The sequence below is a fragment of the Rhamphochromis longiceps genome, linkage group LG20, assembly GCF_057381845.1.
Source record: "Rhamphochromis longiceps isolate RC_006_pf linkage group LG20, R_longiceps_female_GT1.1, whole genome shotgun sequence".
Classification (NCBI taxonomy): domain Eukaryota; kingdom Metazoa; phylum Chordata; class Actinopteri; order Cichliformes; family Cichlidae; genus Rhamphochromis; species Rhamphochromis longiceps.
Window position 1 is genome coordinate 26,563,799 of NC_140576.1, and position 23,526 is coordinate 26,587,324.

Consider the following 23,526-nt stretch of genomic DNA (forward strand, 5'->3'; position numbering starts at 1 on the left):
CTGCTGGGTAACCTGCAGCCTGTTGCTCCAGACAGGCATCACTTCAAATGTGATGTCCACTGGCAATGTGAAATCAGATCAGTGATTCAGTGCTGAATTTTAACAAGATTCTGTCATTATTATTTATATGGTGACAAATTCTCTTGATACCATTGTTTCTATTGTCAATATTAAAGCGTCATTTGTACTCTAAGTCATATGAGATTATGATCAGTCTGATATGGCAGTCGATATATATCACATTGACTGCCATGTGTTGTTTCATTGTTTTTTATTATGGTTGTTTTCTTATTTAAGTGGCGCCCACAGTCACATATGGCGTCACTTGTTGCACATTACTTTTAAGGATCAGCTGGTCATTGGTGGATAGCCCAGGCTCTGGTTGCCTAGGTAACCCTCTAATGTGTTTAACAGAGCTGTTGAATGGAATGACTCATTCGAAGGCTCTGGTATTTAGTACCCTGTCATATGTCAATCATCGGTATCCTGTGTGTTCAAAAGTCTATCTCAGGACCCCCACATTTTGCACTGCCAGCATTTTTTTACCCACTGACTTTCTGTGATCTTTGGTCACCACGTCACTGCAAAATTGCTTTCTTTGTGTGACTGCAGCTTTATCAAAAGGCAAGTAGACTGATTTGTACATATAGCCAGCAGCTGGGGGGAAGAGGTATAGTTCAAAGTTAGAAAGAGGTTCAAGAAAACTAAAAACATAATAGACTGTATATAAAAGATAAAAAGCAAAAGCAACACAGAGGTGTCCTGGACTTGTAACCTTACAAATGGCCAGCACTAATTGCTCTCTTAATCTTTCCTGATAATTTTAGTATTTCATCTGCTAGTTTTAAGCTGTACTGAATACAATATGATCTTAAATTGATAAATCACAGTCCTCACTAGAGTCAAAAAGTACAAGGCAGGTCTGCTTTGTCATTGATAAGTTTCCCTATGAACAGATGGTGCCATTAGACTTCTATGCCAGATCTACCTTCTTGCTTGTCTAGCTTCTAAACAGCATGATGCCAATGGAGGTTTCACACGGTGACTTCACTAATCAATGACTGAGGTCACAAAAGCCAGATCTGTCTTTTTTATATCAAATGAAAGTTTATTACATGGAAATAAGCAACGACACCTCTGTTATAACTGTAAAAGAAAAGTAGCAAGCACTCCAAGTAGTCAAGGTTCCTGGCTAGGGATTAGTGACAACACTTTTTGTTAATTAAAAACAACTATAGATCTCATTCTAATGTTCTATGCATAAAATATACATCAGTAAGACAAAGCCACTGTGATGACGCGCTGATTGTTTCTGGTTTTGACATTTTTAAGTGAACCTCTTATCCCAAAGCAGCACACATGTCTGCTGATAGCGCCTTCAGTTGATCTTATGGGCCTGGTGTCAGTGATTTGTTTGGACACGTAATGAACACCTCTGAGACCCCGATCTCCGAGTTATCTAAAGAGAGATTGGCTTGGTTCAGCCAAGTATGTCATAAAGACTGAAGGCAGGGGGAAACATAGCTAGCCTTAATCTAATGAGGAATGATATGACTTCCCACAGCTCCAATATTACCTTAATTACATGTTGTGTCTTCTAAGCTAACAAGGCAGCCATAATTACAGAAGAATAAACTCGGTTTTACTCAGATTTTACAAACGTAAAAGTGCAGAAGATTTTAATTCTGTTCCTTTGTTATGCTGTCATTACACAAATACAGTGTGTCATTTACAGTGTGTAAAAGAAAGCAGCTTATATTTTAAAAATTGAATACAAAACATACATAAGGCGTAACAAACAAACATGCAATAGTGATCCTGTTCCCTGTGCCCAGTATTTGTGCTACTGAGGAGCATTTGGGATTCATTTTGCAGCACAAATTGTTAGATTGAGAGGACGACAGCGTCACTGTTCGCACCAGTGCTTCGATTAATGGTCCCTTCACACCCCACTTATTAAGATGTACTGTAAGTCTCTACTGTGCATTATTAAACAAAGACACAGTGTCCAACTGTTTGACAACACAGGGTGTTGTCTTTACACTCTAACTTTTGACTGAATGCACATTCAGCTGGTACAGAAGCCTGCTGATGAGTGTGTGACTTTTTGACGTAATACACACTCGCCAGGCCGACTGGTTAGTCATAGCACTCTCCTCTGTTCTTCCCCAGCAACACAAAGAGAGAGAGAGGAGAGACAAGTTGTGAAGTTCTGTTTCCTGGAGGAGGCAACTTCGGCATAATGCATTTTCAGAAAAAATGGGTAATGTATTTAGAGACGAAACAAACATTTTAACAAAGTTTTCTATTATTTTTTTTAACTTACATGTAATTGCCTTCTAGGCTTTGAACATTTATTTCACATGCCTTTGTAAATATTCCTGCCTCTTAAGAGAGTACTCTAATGGCTGATTTTGATTTTAGAAAATTATCATGTACTGCAATCATTTTTTTTCCAGTTCAAAACATGATGGTAATCTTTTTTTCACTAAAAATATATTTGCAATTTATTGCAAGAGAAAGTACAAAGTTTAAATGTTTCTAAACCATTTTCATAGATGTGTATTAACCATTTAAGTTGCCCCTATAATGGCTTTTCTTAGTTTTTAGTTCCTAAAGCTCTGTTTCAGATCACAATAGGAGAAGGTTAGCCTAATGTTGTCATCTCAGTCACACAGCTCTGGCTGTAAGAGCAGAAGAAGCTCCACCCCTCTCCTGTTCAAACCTTCTGTTTTGAGAGGGAGCCAATCAGAAGACAGGCAGCCTTAAAGGGAAAGGAGCCCCTCTGGGATAAATAAAGAATGTTGTGGTTGCTCTAATAGAGTCCAAGGTATAAAATAACAACCTGGAAATGAGCATAATAGGTCTACAAATATACCACAAAGCCTACTTAATGTACATTTAGTGTTATTTAGGTTTGAGGGTTTTTAAGTATATAGATGTTAAAGGGCTTTTGTAATTAACAGTGTGTGAAGATCTGAGGCAGAAATGACGTGCCATCTAATCGATACACTTTCAGTGAAATAGAAAAAGGTAATTAGAAATTAGTCACGTTGCAGGAATAATCATTACATTATTCCTACAATGTGACTTTCTTGACTTTCACTATAACACTGCATAAACATAAATAATGCAATATGGAGCTGATTAGATTAAAACAAATGAAGAAAACAGAGACTAAAACAAATACCACATTTTCCTTACAGTAAAATGTAAATATCTTATATTGTCATGCTTCCACAATCCCACAATGATTCACATTTGTAGTATACTTTAAAAAATAATGGTCCTACAAAAAGTTCGAGCTTTACTGAAGAAGGTTTGATGTGGAGTAAAACCCCTTCAGTGTTATTGTGAGTGTGAGAAAAGCTTTCTCTTCACTCTCTGATGATTTCAGTCTGTGATTGGTGAAGCCCCAGGCCAAACAGAGCCGTTCAGAGTCATTTCAGGTCTCTTGGTGACCTCCGTCGCTGGTCTTCTTCTTAAAAGGTCACTGAGTTTGTGAGGACAGCCTGCCTTGTGAGGACAGCCTGCCTTGTGCAGAACTACATCTGAGTGTAATCCTTTCATTTCTAAATAATTTATTTAGGGAGGTTCACTGAGCTGGAAATGTTCTTGTATCCATGACCTCACTTGAGCTTGTCAGATTTATTGTGGACTATATCAGACTGACACACCTTGGCACCCACAACTAATTATATGGCATCTAAAATCTGGTGGCTGCATCTGTGATCATTTGGAGCTTCATAATAAATACGGGGAACACTAATGCAAACAAGTGTTTCTTATTGGTAATTAATTGGGATAATTAAGCAGAGATATTATCACAGTGATCTAAAAAAGGGAACTTAATTCCACATGTATTAAATGTTGTTAAACTTAAAAGTGTGTGTGTTTGTGCGTGTGTGTGTGTGTGTGTGTGGGGGGGGGGGGGGGGGGGGGGCTATACTGGCAATGATACATAGAAATATAAATATCAGATACTGACGAATGTTATTTTAACCAGGTGCAGCGGCAAGTATACAGAAGAGAAGACAACTCAGCTGAAGTGTACCACAGAGAGGCTGCAGTCAGCCAACTGTAGGTCATTTGGAAAAACTCTGCAAGTTGCCATAGCAACCAATTGGTGTGCAAAGTCTTCAACAACACCCATCCAATGCGTGCCTGTAGAAATGTAGGCCCATGATTTTATTGATTTAATTATAACGTACAAAGATGGAGAATCTCCCCCTTCACTATATTTTCTCTTAACTATGTTGACATTATTAAATAATGGACAAGGCACACTGTGTTTCACTCTTAAATAATCTCTGAACCTGAATTTAGTTTTTCTATAATTTGCCTCTTCTTCACTCGAATCCAATTAGCGGAGCCTTCATTTACACATAAATTAATCGAGATTAATCCACATCTCTTTGCCAGAGGACAGAAGATCCTCACAACAAATTGGGTAATTTTGAGAACAAAGAGAAGAGGCTCGACGCACAATAGCTCCAATATTATTGAGAGAAGCGACTCTTGAAAGCATACGTTATCGGGAAACCGAAGGAAAGAGGCAAGATACAAAGAAACAATAGATAAAGGGCTGTAGATGCAGCGTTAAGAGCAATGCTTTTCCTTTTTCACGTGTCATGCTTCACCCACCTCCCTCCTTCCTCCTCCCATCCTCATGTGCCTCTGACAGGCTCTGTGTGGGTGTGCATGAGAGAAAGAGAAGGAGAGGGAGTGATGGAGAGAAAAAGCTCTTATTTATGTAAAAGCTGACATGAGAGAAGGTGCTCGGCTGAAGCACAGAGCCTGACCGAAGCTCTGTTAACCCTTCGCGGTCAGAGAAATGCCAATTAAAATGGACTACCTCCATGCCGGCGAGAAAGATGCTAAGCTGACTTTTAATCTCTTTATCTGTTCCCGATGTACAGAATGCCAAGAGTAATTACAATGTTACATTAGCTAACAAATTCCCTGCCTCTTTGCGTTTACAATCCTCTCTTTAAAACAACAAGCTTTTAATGGAGCTCTTCATATTCAAGACATTAGTCTGAATATTAGATCTTACAATCTGAAAAAACTGTCTTAAAGTGAATGCAATCACTCCCTTACTACACAAAATCAGGACAAAAGAGGCTTGTAATTGTCTCAACAGCATCTTGATTGTCAGCTACCATCAGTGCTGTATGCAGACAATTATGTCATTGTAAACAAACAGTGTGCAGAATTATAATCCCAGCATAAAGTAATTCATCACTTTTGCCTGTTGTGGCTTCTGCTGCAGTGTTTCAGCAAACTGTTCAGGGTTTAGGAACAATGTTAAACCTCTAAATATGTGCTTGAAACAATCAGTAAAATCAGATGCAACATATCCTCTCCTCTCTATTGGTAATGGCAGCACTTTGCCACTTTCAACAGCATCACGTTCTCAAAGACTCAGCACATCCGATTAAATATTAAAGGGCAGAGTACAGTGGGAGGTTTGAAGCTTGCTGCTCACACATTTTCTGCTGTGTATATATACTAGCTATACATATGTTAAAGAATGGGTAGTGGTTTAGTTAGCCTCTTTCTACATGCATAAGACAATACCCTGGGAAGGGCTTGGTACACAAATACACAAATTGGCATGCTATACGCAGTAGAGGCCAGTTATGGAAAATCTGAAACACATTTGCTTTTTGGCTTCAGTGGAGCTGTAAGGAAAAATACAAAGTAGCTGGTTTTGATGACCAGCAATTAAACATCTCAGCCAGGCCTCATTCATTTACCCATTCATTAGACGGATACTGCTAAGGTGGCACAATTATGCAGATACCGAGTGATCAAAATGCAAAATGGAAAACTGATAAAGAACCACTGGCTTACTTTGCTCATATTTGTTAAGTAGTTGTGCAAATTTTCTTAAACAGCTTCGCTGTTATTTTCCTACTTCAGACATCTCGTCTTAGCTCTTTCATCATACGCGATGAGGAGGACATCCAAAGATGGCGTCTCTTTGTGTCACTAATAATTTTCTAGTGACTTTCTAGTGACCCTCATTCTCAGAGTTCTTTGGTAATTATCTGCCCAAGGCCCTTACATGTCTAGGTTTAAAACATGGAGGTGTAGGAACTGGACAGTAGAATGTAGTTATAAATTTAAAAAGTAAAAAAGTAGTTAAATAAACTATGCTGTCAGTTTGTTGGTTTCATCCATTGACATCCGGATCCTACGAACTTGCACCCGGTGCTGCACTGTGAAACTAATTTGGTTGCTCATCTCACTCCTCGCTTGCGTAATCAGCTGATATAATCAATTTCACGGGACCACAGATGGATGAAATCTGGTATCGTCCTACTCACCTCGACCGGCTTCCTCATGCAAATGGCTTTTCAGCGGCTCGGCAGGTATAGTTTGGTTTGGCACTGACTGAGCGTGTTCGGTTACACTCAAAGACGCAAGAAGAACTCTTACTCGTGTTGAAATCAGCCACGACGTGATGTCCTTTCACAAACACTTAACTGTACTCAGACAGATTCATGGTGACACAACAAAGCACTTTTGGCAGGACTGAAATAGTAACCTACTGCTCCACTGACGCTGGTGTGTGTGAGCCTCCCTGCTGGACTAACAACAGCCCAAAATGTCAACCCTTGGCCTCTTTCCCCTCCCCTGCTGACCTCACTGTTATCCCTGATTAATAATAAAGGGTTATAAACACATGCACAGTCTGCTCGCACACATTTGAGATTCTTGAACGCACAGCCTTTCCAACCTGTCACCCAACGACAGACGGAATTATCTGAAGCAGCAGGAAGCAAGTGTGCCAGAGCACAGTTACCTTCCATAGGGGATAATGGCACGGCAACAGGTTGTCACAAGGTAAGTGTGGCTGTGCAAATACAGAAACTCTTAGATGTATACACTCAATGAAAAGGAAAGCCTCTGCAACAGCATGGCAACTGGGCAAGAGGCTTCACAGGAAATGTGTTCTTTGTTTTTCTAAACGTAGATACACAGATGAATAGGATGACAAGAAGGCAAAAAATTTCAGATTAGCTTTTACTGGGAATAAATCTTGAAAATGCAATCTTTCAAGTTATTTCAGCATCCTTCATTCCTCCATCTTGTTTCTTAAACCACACACGCACAGACGGGGAGGTGTGTGTGCGTGTTTGTGTGTTCAACGGCTCTCTGAGGCCTGCGTGAAGAATCATTATCAAGGACGCTCATAAAAAACAGCCAACACACTGCTAATTCTCATCTCCGGATAGAAGCTAGAAATCTTGAAGAGAAGTTTATGATTTTACACATGAACGATTGGTGGCTGTCAATTTGTCATCCATCCACAATTATATAACCCTTCATTTCAATAACAATCGGCTCTTGTAGTGCCAATCAGCTCATAATCCAGTTATGAGGATTAAATTCTTACTGCAGCTTATTTGGATCAGGACTAACAAGAAATTAATTGAAAGGGGCTGACCCTATAGGAATAATGTTCTGCAGTTCAGCTGGCAGAACAGACTGAGAAAAGCTCTGAGTAAGTGACAATACTGGTGATATAATTGGGAACATAACACACACTCAGACTGGCTGTTTGCATTTTTCACGCAGTGTTGTCATCAATAGCTGGAGGGACAGGATTTTCATGTGCTGAAGCTTTGGATCCTAAAAAGTACAGGCGACTAGACCAAAATGCTTAAAATTAAAGCAAATAAAGCACTCTCTCTATCGCTGTCCCTTTCTCTCTCTCTCTCTCTTTCTCTCTCTCTCTCTCTCACACACACACACACACTGTTCATTTTCTTGATGTGCTAATTGCTGGAGGTGTGTTTCTGAAATCCAAAGTAGGACTCTTTTACCTACAGATGCACAAAATTTCACAAGAACCTGAAAAGCTGTAATTAAAGGGTGACACATTTCTGCTCCTCTCCCACTGTGTGTGGGATGGCCTGAAATAGAATTGCAGGGTTTCAACAGGCGAATCACACTCTACACCGCTGCACAGGCACCATCCGGCGACTCGGGGGAATGGAAATGGATACTGCCCGCATCCTCGTATTTGTTGGAATTTTAACGAATGATCAGACAGACAGGTGCGATCGGGTACGATGACAAGCAGAGCTCTGAGGAGCGATGGGCTGCCACAGGCGCAGTGACTCTATCTGAAGTTGTGATATATATATATATATATATATATATATATATATATATATATATATATATATATATATATATATATATATATATATATATATATATATATATATATATATATATATATACATATAAACACACAAAGTGAATCAGTCTCCAGACCGAGCCTGTGACCTGTGCAAGTGGGGCAGCTGGGCGGGCAACGGCGCATGTTTTCCCTCAACAGCTGCTGGTGATTCATAAACTGAGGCTAATTCCTGTGTGTGATGCCATTTACATCATTTGCCTGAGGGTGTACTCTTTAATATGGGACCGTTATTATTCCACAGCGCCTTGTGTTGCTGGTGGGGTAGAGGGTACATGTGCGCTATATCTGTGCTGCCTTGTATTTGTTTGTCTGTGCATGTGTGTGTGTTAATGTGCCTGTGCGAGTATGTGAGAACGAGAGAGAGCGAGAGAACACGAGAGAAAGAGTCTGTTGCTATGCACTTTTACACATCCTCCCACTGGTCTCTTCACATGAAAAATCATGGCAGAGAGAAGATGAACACACATAGCTGGGCCATTTTCCTGTGATACAACAACATTTTAGCCACAAAAGCACGGAGAGCTTCAGCGGAGCATCAGAGGTCGGCCAGATCCCAGAGCCGTCTTGATGCTGTGAGGGAATAGGGCTCGAACCCCTTTAAATTGCTTGTTGTTTTGCCGGATTGCTCCATTACTACAAAGGATTCCAGGGTCAGAGCAATGAGGAAGTCACTGCTGTGTTTTATTGTTGAGTCAAGGCAGTATGTAATTTTGCGGTTAAACCTAAGGTGGGGAGTAATGTTATATTGGCTATTATGTAAGTTCTGATTTACGTAACGATTTACAAACTAGGTGCATGTATGACTGAAACAATTGTCCTTTCTCCCACTGACTGTAAACAAAGCGATGTGCAAAGTTTCCATGAAGAAAACAAATGTTGTTGCTTCTCAAATAAGCAAGTTTTCTTGGGTTTTTTTTCTTTAAATTAGAGTTCAGATAATTGGTTTGGTTACAATTAAGATAATGCAGTTAGGGCTGGTCACCTTTGTTAAACTTTTATTTTTTATTTTTTTTTATTTTTTTATTATTTTTTTTCTCCTTTTATTTTTTCTCTGCCAATCTCCTCTCCTCAACCCCTTCCCTTTGCAGAGTTTCACTCCTTTGCACCTGTCTCTATTCCTTCTAGAGTTTTTTTTCAGTTTTGGTTTTTGGTAATGTTTTTCTCCCTCAAATGACTGACGCTATCATTTATTTTGTTGGGAGGGCAGTAAATGTGCCAGAGCTAAATGAAATGGGGCACATTTGGACAGCAGCTTTATTGGCTTTAACAATAAGTTCAGATAAAACGGTGCAACACTGCAGATTAAACACAACTCAGAGAGGAACTTGACATAGGGGTATACTGATTTAATTGTAGTTCCCTTAAAAAAAGCAATTTCATCGTGTTACTTCTTTCCTGTGTAATTACCCAGTGTTATTATACAACCTACAGCTATGCTCATTGGGTTACGACCGGCGCTGACAATTGCACACATATGAAACACCAGTATATGTGCACCCCTAAAGGGATGAATTATATAAGATGAAATATGTTTAAGGCCAAGAAAGAAAACCCTTTTCTTTTTCTGAAACTGGTTGGTTATGATGCTACAGCACTCTATGAATTTCACAATCTCATCGCTCCCTCCAGAAATAATGTTAAAAATCTCAATATATTTCCATAATCTCCCTTTTACTGGCAGCGAACTAGCCGCAATGTTTTTTTTTAAACCGACGCAGAAGGGCTGATGAATGTGTGGATGCTGCCATATGGGAAGGATTTACTTCTCACAGTGCATGTGTAAAGTGCTGTCCATACGAAGAGTCGTCTTTTCATGTTCAGACCAGGGCTTAGTTGTGTGAGTGCTTTGCAACGTTTTGGATCACCTTCCCAGTGCAGCCGTGATTAGTTAAGTATAAGTGGTACAACGGAGAATAAATCACATCTTTTCACACAGCTTTCTAGCAAATAGTTGGTGGTCCACTGAGGTAGTAGTAGATGCATCATTTTTGCTGTAAACAAAAAGCAAGCAACAGAGACCTCTGTGCAGATAGCAATGTGCACTAGCAACATTTGCTCCCCGCTGGACCCGGGTTTTACACAAAGGAAACACAGAACTGAATATATAAATTACCCAAAATCAAAAGATTGGAGAAAGTAGCCAATAGAGGCATGATTCATTTGACACCCTCTGTCATTGCTGTAGCACTTTCCCAAAACCCATGCTTTGTGGAGCGACTCAACAATGGACCTCATGTAATGACTCACGCCAGCAAACAAAAAATGCAAGTTGACTGTGACAGGACAAAAGAAGCACACAACAAGATGAGACAAATTTATTAGCTCTCAGTAGAGCCAGACAAAACCGGGGTGAGATGGTCTAACGGTGCTACAGGTGTTCCCAGTGAAAATGCAAATCTGTTAACCCTCGCATGAATGAAAAACTTGCTGAGAGAAAAAAAAAAAAAGACTACATATAGACCAGCAGTGGCTACCATTATTTCTGATAGAGCCTTTTTTTTTATTAACTTATGACCTTTAGTCACAAGCGATATGATGCAGCACAATAAGACCAACACCAGCTAGTCTGTGTGGCTAAATGAAGAATAAAAGATGGCTGTGACATTGCTTGAATAATAAAAAAGCAGGCCAATCTTGATCCGTGTACCGAGGCGATCAGTTACCATTAGCCTAAAAGCCATTCAGCTAGCAGCTCAAAGCTGTAGACATTATCACAAAACATAATTAACTAATGAGAAAAACCTGGTGGCCATTAGCCGGGATTCTGCAGCTGAAGGGCAGTGACAAGACGTCGGACTTAAATGGGTTATAGCACCGGGGACAAATATAGTGAGTGCGCGTGTTGGGGTGTGTGAGAGAGAGCAACCGTTGGGCTTACAAAGGGTGAAATAAGAGGAACAATTATGATACCTCATTTTGTGATAAGAGCGGCTTCCCAGACGGAAAGAAAAATAAATATATCAAGCACCTTAATAGAGGGTAGATAACTGAATAAGGTTTGGTGTAAGAAAAGGCAGACAGTGAGATGGAGATTATGCAGGGTAGGATAAAAAGGATAAAAATGATACCAACAGAGGTGAGGAGACAAGGGGTCCAAGGGGAGAAGTCTCCGTTCCTGACTGAACTACAAATGGAGCCCAATCAGCCTCGAAGTTGCCAAGTTTCAGATTTAAGAGCTTTAAATCTGTCAATCTGTCTGGTGAAAGAATGATGTCTAACAGAGTTTGTACTTAGACTACATTAAGATAAGATAAGATAAGATAAGATAAGATAAGATAACCTTTATTAGTCCCACACGTGGGAAATTTGTTACACTTATCTTGCCACTGATATACTCTTACAGATGTGAAAGCTGACTATTAATGTAACCTTGTAATCTGAGGTGTCAAAATGATAACTACAACTGCAAAGTTATACAAAGTGAGCAACTCACTCTTCTGCTAAAAGATCATTAGAAATCCATAGGTGTGGAGCAAAAGGTAGAAATTAGCAGACTGGTTAAACAAATTCCCTTACAGACACAACGATCCAAGCCAGAAAACAAACAAATTGAAATGCAAAGGTATAATAAAACATCCTGATCTGGTTGAGATTTTTACAGTCTAATTGGCTTTTAACAGTACTGCTCTTGTCCAAAGGCAATAAATCTACTACAACATCTGTTCAGCGAAGCCTATAAAGCGACGCAAAATGGAAAGCTCTGTATGTTGTTGGATTAACAAGTGCCATTAAATCATGTCTGTTAAAAGAGTAAGAGGTACTTAGCTTCTCTAAAGTCATTAATGGATGATTTAGGGCTTGCCTGAGCAACGCTCTGCGGAGACCATGCATGACGCTGCGAGCCCTGAGAATGGGGGAGCGTCCTGCTGTTGGAAAAATCATTAGCCGAAACCTCAAATTCAATTACTTCCTCGTTACTGGATCTCCCCTGATGGTGCTCTGGAGGACTTTGCAGCCAAAATAACTCCCGTAACTCCTCCACCTTTGTGATCTCCCCTGCCAGATGAGAGGGCCAGCATTAGCAGCTGCCATCAGGGATCAACACAAGCAGAAGGAGTCAGAGAAACATTTGGGGGCGTTAGCGGGGGACAGCAAGTAAATAAATATAAATGAAGTCCAAAATGATGAGGTACGATTAGTTTTTGACCAAATAACACCAAATAAAGTTTGATTCAAAAATAGAAAGCGCTTGTTTTTTTTTTTTTTTACAGGTACTCTGACATTTACTTCGGTAAAAGTCATCAGTATTCAAAATCCTTCATTTCTCATTATAATGGCCAAATCAGAGATGCAATCATTGTTGTTCCAATATGGAAATACAGTTTCAGAAATTCTATTTAAGTTTTAGTATAGCATTATTGCATCTGTAGACCTGCTAACAAATAACACATTTAATTTAATGTAATTATTATTTTTAGCAAAAGCAAAAATATGCAAAATGCAAGGAAAACCTTAATTTAATCTTAAAAATGTATCATAGCCAAGTAGAAAATATAAATACTCAAATAAGGTAATATTTTAAGTACTTTTAAGTACTTCTACGTATTTTAAGTGAATACCACTTGTCCACTAACTGCATTAAGTTAAAAACCTAAATGAAGGCGTTAATAAAAAGATGGAAAAAGAAAGTGAGCGTGTAGGCTGTGAGCACCTTTCTATACTCTTCTTGGCTTCCAGGAGTCCCAGAGGGAATGGTTGAGCCTGCAGAGAAAGCACTGTTGGGCTGAGACAAGTGGATTAACAGTGATCTTATTTTGCTTGATGAGGGGGTTGATGAGAGGCAGGTGCTGCAGCTTTGGAGCAGATTTGTTGGTCAGAAGTATTTGAGTTTGAGTGGTTTTTACAAAGGGAGGCATAATAGCTAACAACTTTGCCCGCATTATGTTCTCGTGTTGTCAAAGCTGTCCACATTGATGCAGAGCTCATAGGAGGAAACCAAAGATTTTATCTGTGAAGTAATTATCCTGCAGCTTCACAAAAATGAAAGGTGTTTGATTTCAGTATAGTTTTACATTTACCTGCACAACATGATTTGTGGATATCCATTTAGTCTCTAAAAGGGCTTTCCCAATGCCTCTGATGAACCCCTGGGCTGCATAAAACATGTCTATTGGATGGATTGCCACGATATTTGATACAGACATGCCCTGTTCCGCTCAGGATGAATTTTATTCACTTCTAGCAACCATGGGGAAGTCAAAATTTCTTGGCATTATGCATGTGTTAGAATAGGACTGTGAACATGCTAAAAATGCTTTTACCTGACATTAGGATTTATCTCATAGCATCTCTATTAAAAAAAAAAAAAAACAGAAGTACAGCCTTGCAGAGCTGTGGTGTGACTATTGGGACAGTTTAGCTACCCTAAACTGGCAACTATAATCAAAACTCAGCTACAATATAATCACCTTCTCCTGGTTGAAATTGTCTGAATGAAACTGAATCCTAAACCTCCTGAGAAACCCTCCTTCAGCCAACAGAAGAGAGAAGAGATCACTTTATTGGCCAAACTTCCCAAATCATAGAGTGAAAATGCAAATATAAGAAGAAATATGGTTCACACTGTTTTTATACAATCTAAATCGTATTGGAGTTGAAGGGGGTATAATATGAGTTCATGAGATGAGATTTGAGGAGAGAAATGGGAAAGTGAAAAAGATAAAATAAGAGGAAAAGTCTGAATTTAGATATTTTCTTAAGACGACAGCTAAAATTCATGGAATGGGGAGGTGACATAGAATAGCAAAGGTCTCTGGATTTAGATCGAGGGTGTTTGGGTGATGGGATTTCTGTCTGCTTTTTATGCATTTTTCTCCCTTCTCTGCAACCTGGGTATCAAGTGAGAACTGCCAATCAGTAAAAAAAAATGCCTTTGGGTACTGACAAAGAGCACAGAAGACCTTGGAGCAAGAACCGCATCCTATGCATTTTTTAAAAATCTAGTATGCATTATTTAAAATGAAGTCAAGCAAAAGCAAAAAAAAAACTAAGACTGAATTAATATCAAGATCCAAAAATTTAATGAAAATATTTTATATAATTTTATTTATTTCAGATAATTCACTGTTTATATATTAACATTTATTTAATGGTTCAATTTGTGAATGTAGAAATTATGTTTGAAGTTATCTTTCATCTTGCCATTACCAAGTTAGACAGAACTGCCTTAATTCCTAATGGCACAAATTTAACAAGGTGCCGGAAACATTCTTCAAAGATTTTGGTCCATAATTACATGAAAGGATTACACAGTGTTGTTGGCTGCACATTCATGATATGATTCTCCTGATGCACAACATCCCTAGAAAGGTGCTGTACTGGACTGCGATCAGGTGACTGTTCATGTTCAAGAAACCAGACTGAGATGATGTGAGCTTTGTGGCATGGCACATTGTCCTGTTGGAATTAGCCGTAGAAGATCTTAAAGGAATACTCATGAAGGCCGTGGCATTTAAACAATGTTCATTTGACATCAAGGGGGCTAAAGTGTGCCAAGAAAATATCCCTAACACTATTACACCACTTGAACCACTGTAGTGGTTGTAGTTGGAACCACTAATACAATGCAGGATGGGCCCATGCCTTTATGTTGTTTATGCTAAACTGTGAACCCACCATCTGAATTTCACATCATTAATCAAAAGTCATCAGACCAAGAAATGGCTTTGTGGCCTTCTGTTGTCTGATTTTAGTGAGTCTGTGCAAACTCTAGCCTAATTTTCCTGTTATTAGCTGTCAGAAATACAGCAAATTGCTGTAACCGATTTACTACAGCAGAAGACCATAGCAAATAGGCTACGGTCTTCTGTTGCAATAGCCAATTAGCTTTAAGGTTTGATGTGTTGTGCATTCAGAGATGCTCTTCTGCATACCTCGGTTGTAACAAGTGGTTATTGTGAGTTACTGTCTGACCATTCTCCCCTGATTTTTTATATCAAAAAGACATTTTCTCCAAGAAATCTGCTGCTCGTTGGATAATTTCTCTTTTGTCTACATTGAAATTCCTTTAAATCACCTTTATTTCCAATTTTTATGCTCAGTTCAAACTTCAGCATATTTTAAAACATGACTTCAGTGTCATACTGTAAAGCTGCAACGCTGGTCATTTTAAACCACTTCAAGGTCACATTAAATCATTCAACTGTAAATTGTACATTTAGACTGTTATTGATATTTTTTTTTACCTTAATTTTAAAGTGTATATTTATTCCTTTTATATTTACCTTAGTCTTCAAGTATATATTTATTTCTTACTCTTCTTATATTTATTGTTGTTTTTTGCACTGAATGGAACTGGAGCCTCATCATCTCATCTCTCTATATACTGTACTGTATATAGCAGAGATGACAACATAGTTTACTTTGACTTTGACTAAATATCTCTGTTATATGGGCCCTGGCTCATCACATCATATCAACATATATTTTTATACTGTTCAACTCAATCAAATTACATTTCTAAGACACTTAAGTCATTTGTTGTGTATATAAGTCATGTTTAGTTCTTCAAATAGTGCTTAAAATAAAGATGTAATTTTGTGGCATTTGCGATATTCACTTTTAAATATCGTAAAATTAATTAACTTTAAGAAACTTTAAGCTAAGCATGAAGTACTTTAAATATCCATGTCGTTTACCATCATAGAGCCATGAGTGCATAGACTTCTCACCCAGGCTGATTGAATATGCTTTCACTGGCATTTTATGACCATTTGAGATATTTTGGATGTTAAAATGTGCTCCATGGGTCCGTGTGTGTTCAAAGGCATTTTCATAAACATAAAAATGCTATTTCAGAAGACCAATGATGATGCCATTAATATGAGTATAGAGTGAGTATTAAACCTCAGGCCACAGCATAACCACAGATGATTCCCCTCGAGTTAACGTTTCTCATATCCATCAGTTAGTCAGGTCAAACTTGCACCACCATCTACAACAGTAACACCGGCGGCAGCATTTACATCATGCTGTCACTCTCCCCGGGCAGTAATCCATACACCTGCACTACGACTGCAGCCTCTGTTTGTCCCTTATTCTCTCTGTAACTATTAATTTCAGGGAAACAGCCTTTCTCTGACTAAGCACAAACTGCGAGTTGTTCTCTTAGTGATCCCTATTGTATGCCAGTCAGCATTTTGCAGGATACACACTGACTGGATGGAAACTGCTGAGATGCAAAGTGGCGCCGCACTGAAGAAACACATAGTGGTGAATCGAGCTTAAACCCCAAGCTGTACAAATCTTTCTGCCTCTCTGTCCTCCTTGTCTGTTCCTTACTTCTTCCATCTTCTTACTTCTTTTCGTCCAGTAAAAGTATGCGGGGGCTGTTTGAACTAGAAGCATCACAAATGGCCAATAGCAAAACAGAAGAGCAGATGGCAGGAAGAGTGGGTCCAGATGGGAAGCTTTGGCCAGATGAGCGAAGCTGGTGCAGGAGCATACTGACACTAAGTGCTAAGGAATCTTTAAAGAACCAGTGAGTCAGGATGTTGGTGTTGAGTAACTAGGGCAAACAGGACCACGATGAAGCTTTGGGAACAATTACAGAAGTTTGGTCTGATCAATTCACAATGGTCTCAGCGCTACAATAAGCTTTAATGAGCAAGTTAATGATTGGTTTATTCAAACCAATTAAAGTGCTGTAATATGAAGCTTGGGAGAACATTAGTCATCAGACAGCAGGCAACCACAGGGAATCATCGAAGGTGCACTTGAAGAGGAGCTTGATTAACGACTAGTTTGAGGGTAAATATTCACCTTTCATTCCACATGGAAATAAAATCACTTTTTTCTCTAAGTCAGACATTATAAGGAACATGATTCACATGATTTCCTTACTGTGTATTCTCCTTTTAGCAGTCAGGTATTGAAACCTACCTTCTATTTTCTTTTTCTAAGATCATCTTTTGGATGTTCTACTACATTTTTATTAAGCTTCTTCTTTGGCTTTATTTGGCTACTCCCTTTAGGGGTCACCGCAGCAAATCATCTATCGCAATCTCACCCTATCCCTAGAATCCTCCTCTGTCACACCAACCCTCTGTACGTCTTCTTTCTCTACACCCACCCACCCACCCACTTTCTCTGTGGTCTCCCAGCTCCACCTTCAACACCTTTTGTTCGGTATATTCACTATGCCTCCTCTGCATATGCTCATACCATCTCAGCCGTGCCTCTCTAACTTTGTTTCCAAACGGCTCAACCTAAGCTGTCCCTCTGACATACTAATTTCTAACCCTGTTTCCCTTTGTTCACTTCAAATGAAGATCTTAGCATCTTCCTCTCTTGCTGCTATCCTTCTGTCACAGATCAGGTGGGTCAGGTAGGGTGGAGTTGGTCCATGAACTTGCTTCTTTAACTCTTTTGTCTGTTGCTTTGGATGGTTGATCCCAAGTATTTAAACTATTTTCACTTCCTCTACTCCTGCATCTTCAGTGTTATGCCTCTCTTTCACATCCATGTATTCTCTCTTGCTTCTACTGACTTACTCCTTTCTCCAGAGCATACCTCCACTTTCCCCGGCTCTGTTCCACCCATTCCCTAATCTCACTGCAGACCACAATGTTTTCTGTGAACATCAACATCCACTGAGTCTCCTATCTCATCAGGCAGCCTGTCTTTCAAAAAGACAGACCAGGTAAAAAGGTGGTGGGAAACCTATCAAAAAATAAATAAGTCTTGGTAAAAGCTGTATGTAGTAAAAGTAAAGCTACTACAATTAAAAAAGCAACACTCATTTTAGGTTTGACAGCGTTTTAGTAGGTAAAAGTGAATGCTTTGAGCTGCGGTTTGGGGAAGGCCTTGAAGGGGACTGGCGACAGCTCCCGGGCCTGGCAGATCCCCATGTACTAAATAGAAGTGAAGAAGTTGAAGAATGGAGAACAAGGAGGGAGGGAGGGTGGGGCACGTAAACGAGAATGATCAGCTTGCAGAACTGGGGGAACTTATATAGATGACAGCCGAAAGGAGCGTGTTTGGAGGCGTGGTCCTGCTCCTGAAATTACAACACAGAATCTCCAATAATAGTTAACCTACTCATGAAAGCAAAGGAGTATAATCTTCCTACACGGACATATAGACTTACTAGACACTTCATTTGGTAAACGTTCCTCATACAAGTCGAAACCTCTTTTGGCTTCAGAACTGAGTTAATTTTTCTCATCATAGATTTAACGTGATGATGACATGATAGCATCATACAGTTGCACATCCATGATGAGAATCTCCGGTTCAACAACATCCCAAAAGTGCGTTCCTGGATCGAGATCTGGTGACTGTGCGGGTCATTTGAAATCAAGAAACCAGTTTGAGGTGATCTATGCTTTCTAACATGTTTTTTTATCCTGCTGGAAGCAGCCATCAGAAAATGGGCAGTCTGCAGTCATAAAGGATAGATATGGTCAGCATCAATACTTTGGTAAGCTGTGCTATTTAAGTAATCCTTATTTGGACTAAGGGGCTCACAATGTGCCAAGAAAATATCTCCCACACCGTTACAACACCACCAGCCTGAACCACTGATACAAAGTAAAATGGATTCTGGTCCTACCATTGAATGTTGCTGCAAAAATTAAGACTCAGGTGTTTTTTATCCATCTGCTGTCCACCAGCATTGGTGAACCCGTGTGAACTGTAGCCTGGGTTTCTTGTTCTTAGCTGACAGGCTGTGTGGTCTTCTGTGAGCCAATCTTGTTCAATGTTTGAAGTATTATGCATTGATAGATGCACTTCTGCATACCATAGCGGTGATCCGTTGCCTTCCTATTAGATTCAAGCAGTCTAGCCATTCTCCTCTGACGTCTAGCATCAACAAAACATTTTCACCCAGAGAATTGCAGCTCATTAAAACTCAGAGATGGTCTCAGCAGATCAGCAGTTTTTGAAATCCTTAGCCAGCCTGTTTGGCACCTACAACCATGCCACATTCAAATGTGTTCACAGATGTTCTTCTGTCACTTAAATCACCTTTCTTCCCCATTCTGATGTTTGGTTTGTACTCAAGCAAGTTGTCTTGGCTGTGGTGACTTTAAAAAGCCATGTGACCTTTGAAGTAAAACCAGCTTTTTAAGCTTTGCCTTCAGAAGGCATTCAGGACTCACTTCCTTCTCATGTTCACTCACTGGTTTTGTATGTTGTAGGGAACATTTGAAGCATCACTGTTATGTGTGGTAGTGGGTTCTTGGACTAAGTTGGTCCACATTTTTTGTGGTAATTCACTGTATTCATAAACTTGTCTGTACACAGCAAAAAAAACCCATAATAATCAATTTTACTGTACTTGTGTTTCTTTTCAAGATATTTGAGTTATTTGGTAATAAATATTTCCACGATTGTTTGCTTTTGCTTTTGCAAATCTGTAGCTATGCGCTTGGGGAATCAGGGTGGAGACACACATGATTAAAGTGCCTGGTACCACTGTTTCATCTGTGAACTTCTGCGTGCCCATTTGTTTTCATGTTTATGAGAATAAGGAAGAGCAATATATTCAACAGTGAACTAACAAGGTCCCACCTGAGACCTTTAGTGCCACAAGGTAGCCGAATGAGTCAGTTAGGTCTCAGCACATGGTGTCCTGCTGTATTGTATGTCACACTTTGGTGCCTCAACAGGCTGCTTCTGTGTTGAGTTCTTCTCTTAGATGACAGTGTGCGCTCTTTGTTCTGGCTGTGTCTCGTGACGGCTCTGCAGTGTGCTGTATGAGTCTCGGGCTGCGTCACCACTGACTGTAATAGCTGAACACTGCAGGGTGGAAAAAACACTTTAACCTGCATGAATTTTGTAGCTCTAAAAGAAGAAAATAAAAAACAGAACCCGACCAAATAGTGCTATAAATCACAAATTAATGACTAAATAGATGGCTACACTGTGCTCTTCTTGCATTTTGAAAAGCAAAATAAGATGAACGGCAAATAACTTTTTTTTCCCTCAGTAGCTACATCGTCAGCGATATGCCACAGAAAGGCTGTGACTCGGTAATCAATAATATGCTTGTACAGCGAACATAAAAGCATCAAAAGCTCGATTTTCACGAAGCTTCTCTCCACCATTATCTCCTAAGTGAATACAATTCCCATTTTAATTTAATCAGGCACAGCAGGATGAACTCATGGGGTCCTGCTTGGAATTGACTGCAGTAAAAACACTAGTTTCATTTCCTGTTTGGAAGCCTTTTCCAAAGGGTGGCGTTTTTAAGCTACTGTACAAATTATCACCATGGCAACCAGAGCTATCTGGAAAAATGCAACAAAAATGGTTAAAACCACAACACAAAACAAAAAAAACACTTCTGTTTAATACGCCTGCAATTACAGGAGCTAATCTTTTATTTGGTGTTTGAGTGGGAGGTCAACTGCAATACATGTGTAAATTAAATAAATAAGTAATTCATACCAAAAAATAAAAAGTCTGCAGATCTACCTACTCATGGCAATCCTTCACTCCATCACTCTTATTCTATTTTATCAACCTTATGTAAGAGAAAGGTCATAGAATATCTATTATTTAACGCCTCAGTCATGGTATATTACATTATTAATCACCTCAGTATAGTCTCTAAACACACACAGTGTGACTCTGATTCTGACCCAGGTGCCACATAAAACAGATCTGCAATCTCCCTGGATCACTTAATTAGAAGACCATAAAAAGACAGCCGCTCACTTCATAACCACAAATAATGTCTGCACAAATTTAACAAACAAACCATTAAAAAAGAAATCTGCCACCACTAGTGATTTGTCAGCGGGCAATCAAGAGGCTTCCTTGTGATCCATTGTTAGAATAAAAACTGAACATGAATGGCAATGCAAGTCTAAATTCTGAACATGTCCTTTGAGGGAAGTGAACAAACAGGCTTTGTGTAGCTGATACAATTGTATAACATCTGACTGAGCCACCTGAACTGTCAGCATATCAGGGCCATAAAAGCAGCACAGAAGCAGAAATGTACTGTGAAAGCGCCGCATGGGGCAGAGCAGCAAGAGCTCTGAGACACCCGCCCACCCTTCCTGAATCAGCCGTTTCTGTGGCGACCAGAGCGGAGAGGGGTGGAGGGAGGCGCATGGTAAAAGTGAAGAGACAATTTCAAACCTGGTGGGAGAAACATGGATGGATGGATGGATGGATGTCGGTACATATATACTGGAGGTTGGGTGAAAAAAGGAGGTGGCACAGTCAATGGGGAGCTTGGGCTGTTTTTTCAACATCACAGCAGTGACAGATTGACAGTTGGAGGCAAACAACAGCAGCAAACACCGAGGGGAATTTTCGCTGTCAATGGCAGCCCAGATCACGGTCATGGCTCAGGGGTTTAAACCATCTAAACACTGACAATGTGTCTCTGTGAAATCTCATTCAGCCATATGCTTTTATTCAAAGGATTGTATTTCTCTGTCCTCTCTTTAAGCAAATCATACAGGCTTGAAGTTGGTCAGATTCAGGCTTAGTTCAAAGACAAACTTCAAAAGAACTAAAGTCCATTCAACAAGTTCTGCAGTGGAGAAAATAATTCTAGACCAACCTGCTGATTCCCTGCGGTAAACATTCATGAGCTGCCATTACACGTAATTACATCCCAGGATGCAGTACAAGTGACGAGTGTTACACACCAATATGGAGGAGAAGGTGCTAAAGAGGAATCCAGCTTTGCAACACAGTACAAATAATTACGTTTGGGCTCAATCAGGGCAAAACAAATAAAGAAATCAGCACTGATATGATACACTAACACAGACAGGAGAAAAGTGGACATGTGAGCCAAAAAAAAAAACCTTATTCCAAATTAACAGCAGACTGTTTGCTGCATATAACGCCACAGAAAAAAGGCATGCATGATCTGGCCCATTAGAGAGATCTTTGATTTGATGTCAGCTCTATTTTTGAAACCAAGCCAGTATGCTGAGAACCTTATTATGTAACAGATTAGATGTTAAAGCGAGAATATTGCTACAGTCTTAGACTACAGCGATCGCATTCTACCAATGCTACAATAATTAGGGATGGATGCAGTCGTTCTCTTGCGCAGTTGAGACGAAAGGCTCACGCTAAGCTCAAGAAAAACAGCGTAAATCTGAAGTGTAAACTCCTGCAGATATTCCCGACAGTTGTTGATAAACTACTGTGTCCACACGGACAAATTGCGGGCTGGAACGGAGGCGCAATCTGCATTCCATCAAATACTGTAGTCCGCCTAAAGCACAGCTTCTGAGATGAAACTGTCTTCATCTTGTGTTGTTGTTTTTTTTTTTTTTTTTTGGGGGGGGGGGTATCTTGTTTTTTCTCCCCTGTTTCTAAACTACACTGAGAGAGCAGTGGCAGAAACAGTTTCCACTCCACCCACTCTCTCTAGCAGGGACACATGGACACATGGGGAAACAGGGATGAAATCAAATGCATTTACTCCTTCCAGAGGCAACGCTTTCCCCAAGTCCCAGCGGTCTTTCTCACCTGTCAGCGAGAAGGTAAACAAGCCTTCATACAAACTAACGTTTGCGCGAACATATATGTGAAAACACCCCCACCTGTCACATCGACGCGCACAAAACCAAAGGTGGATACACCTCATTTCTTAAGAAGAACTTTTGGCATTTGTGAAATCATTCCTGTATATACTACAATATTCAAATAGTAACATGCATACATTACAGTAAAATAAACACAGACTGGTGGAAATCATAATAATAATAATGATAATCACATGGATACATCCAGTGCAGTCTTTAGTGAGTCGAGTATTTTGTCATGATTCTGTTGACACTCACCTGTTTGTGTAGCTGGTTTCAGAGTCCTGGGGTGCGAGGCAGCTCAGACAGAAGTGCGCAGGGACTCGGCTGAGTTGCTCACACTGGACACATACCAGAAGACTGACTGGCTCTGCTCTGCACTGCACAGCTCACAGCGCTCTGCTCTTCCCTCCGAGTCTCAGAGTCAAACAGCAGATCTGCTTCTGCTGCCTCTCCCTCTTCCTTTCACACGTACTGTAGCAGCAACAGAGGGAAGGCTGGGGGGCTGCAGACTCTCTGATCAACACAAGTCTCCCTCCTCTCTCTCACTCTCTCTTTCTCCCTCCTCTCTCTCACTCTCTCTTTCTCCCTCCTCTCTCTCTCTCTCTCTCTCTCCTTCCGGCTCTATGTCTCTCCTCAAGTATGGCTACAGGCAACCGCGGCTGAAGAGATGAGCAGAAAACACAGTGAGTAAGTGTATAGATGAAGTTGACTCCGTTTGCAAGTATTTATGTTGTGTGCTTTTGTGCGAAACGGCGCGCTGTACAACAGCACTGCACATAAGCGTACACGCAGTGGGAGAAA

General features: G+C 40.0%; 1 protein-coding gene across 1 annotated transcript in view; it reads right to left on the reverse strand.

Moving 5' to 3' along the window:
- LOC146645477 (prickle-like protein 2) overlaps window positions 1-23,294 on the reverse strand; it is a 36,317-nt gene extending 13,023 nt beyond the window's left edge. Inside the window, exon 1 of the mRNA XM_085393472.1 lies at window positions 22,981-23,294. The gene's annotated coding sequence lies outside the window, so the exon portion shown is untranslated. The remainder of the gene's footprint in view (window positions 1-22,980) is intronic.
- Between the last annotated feature and the right edge of the window lie 232 nt (window positions 23,295-23,526).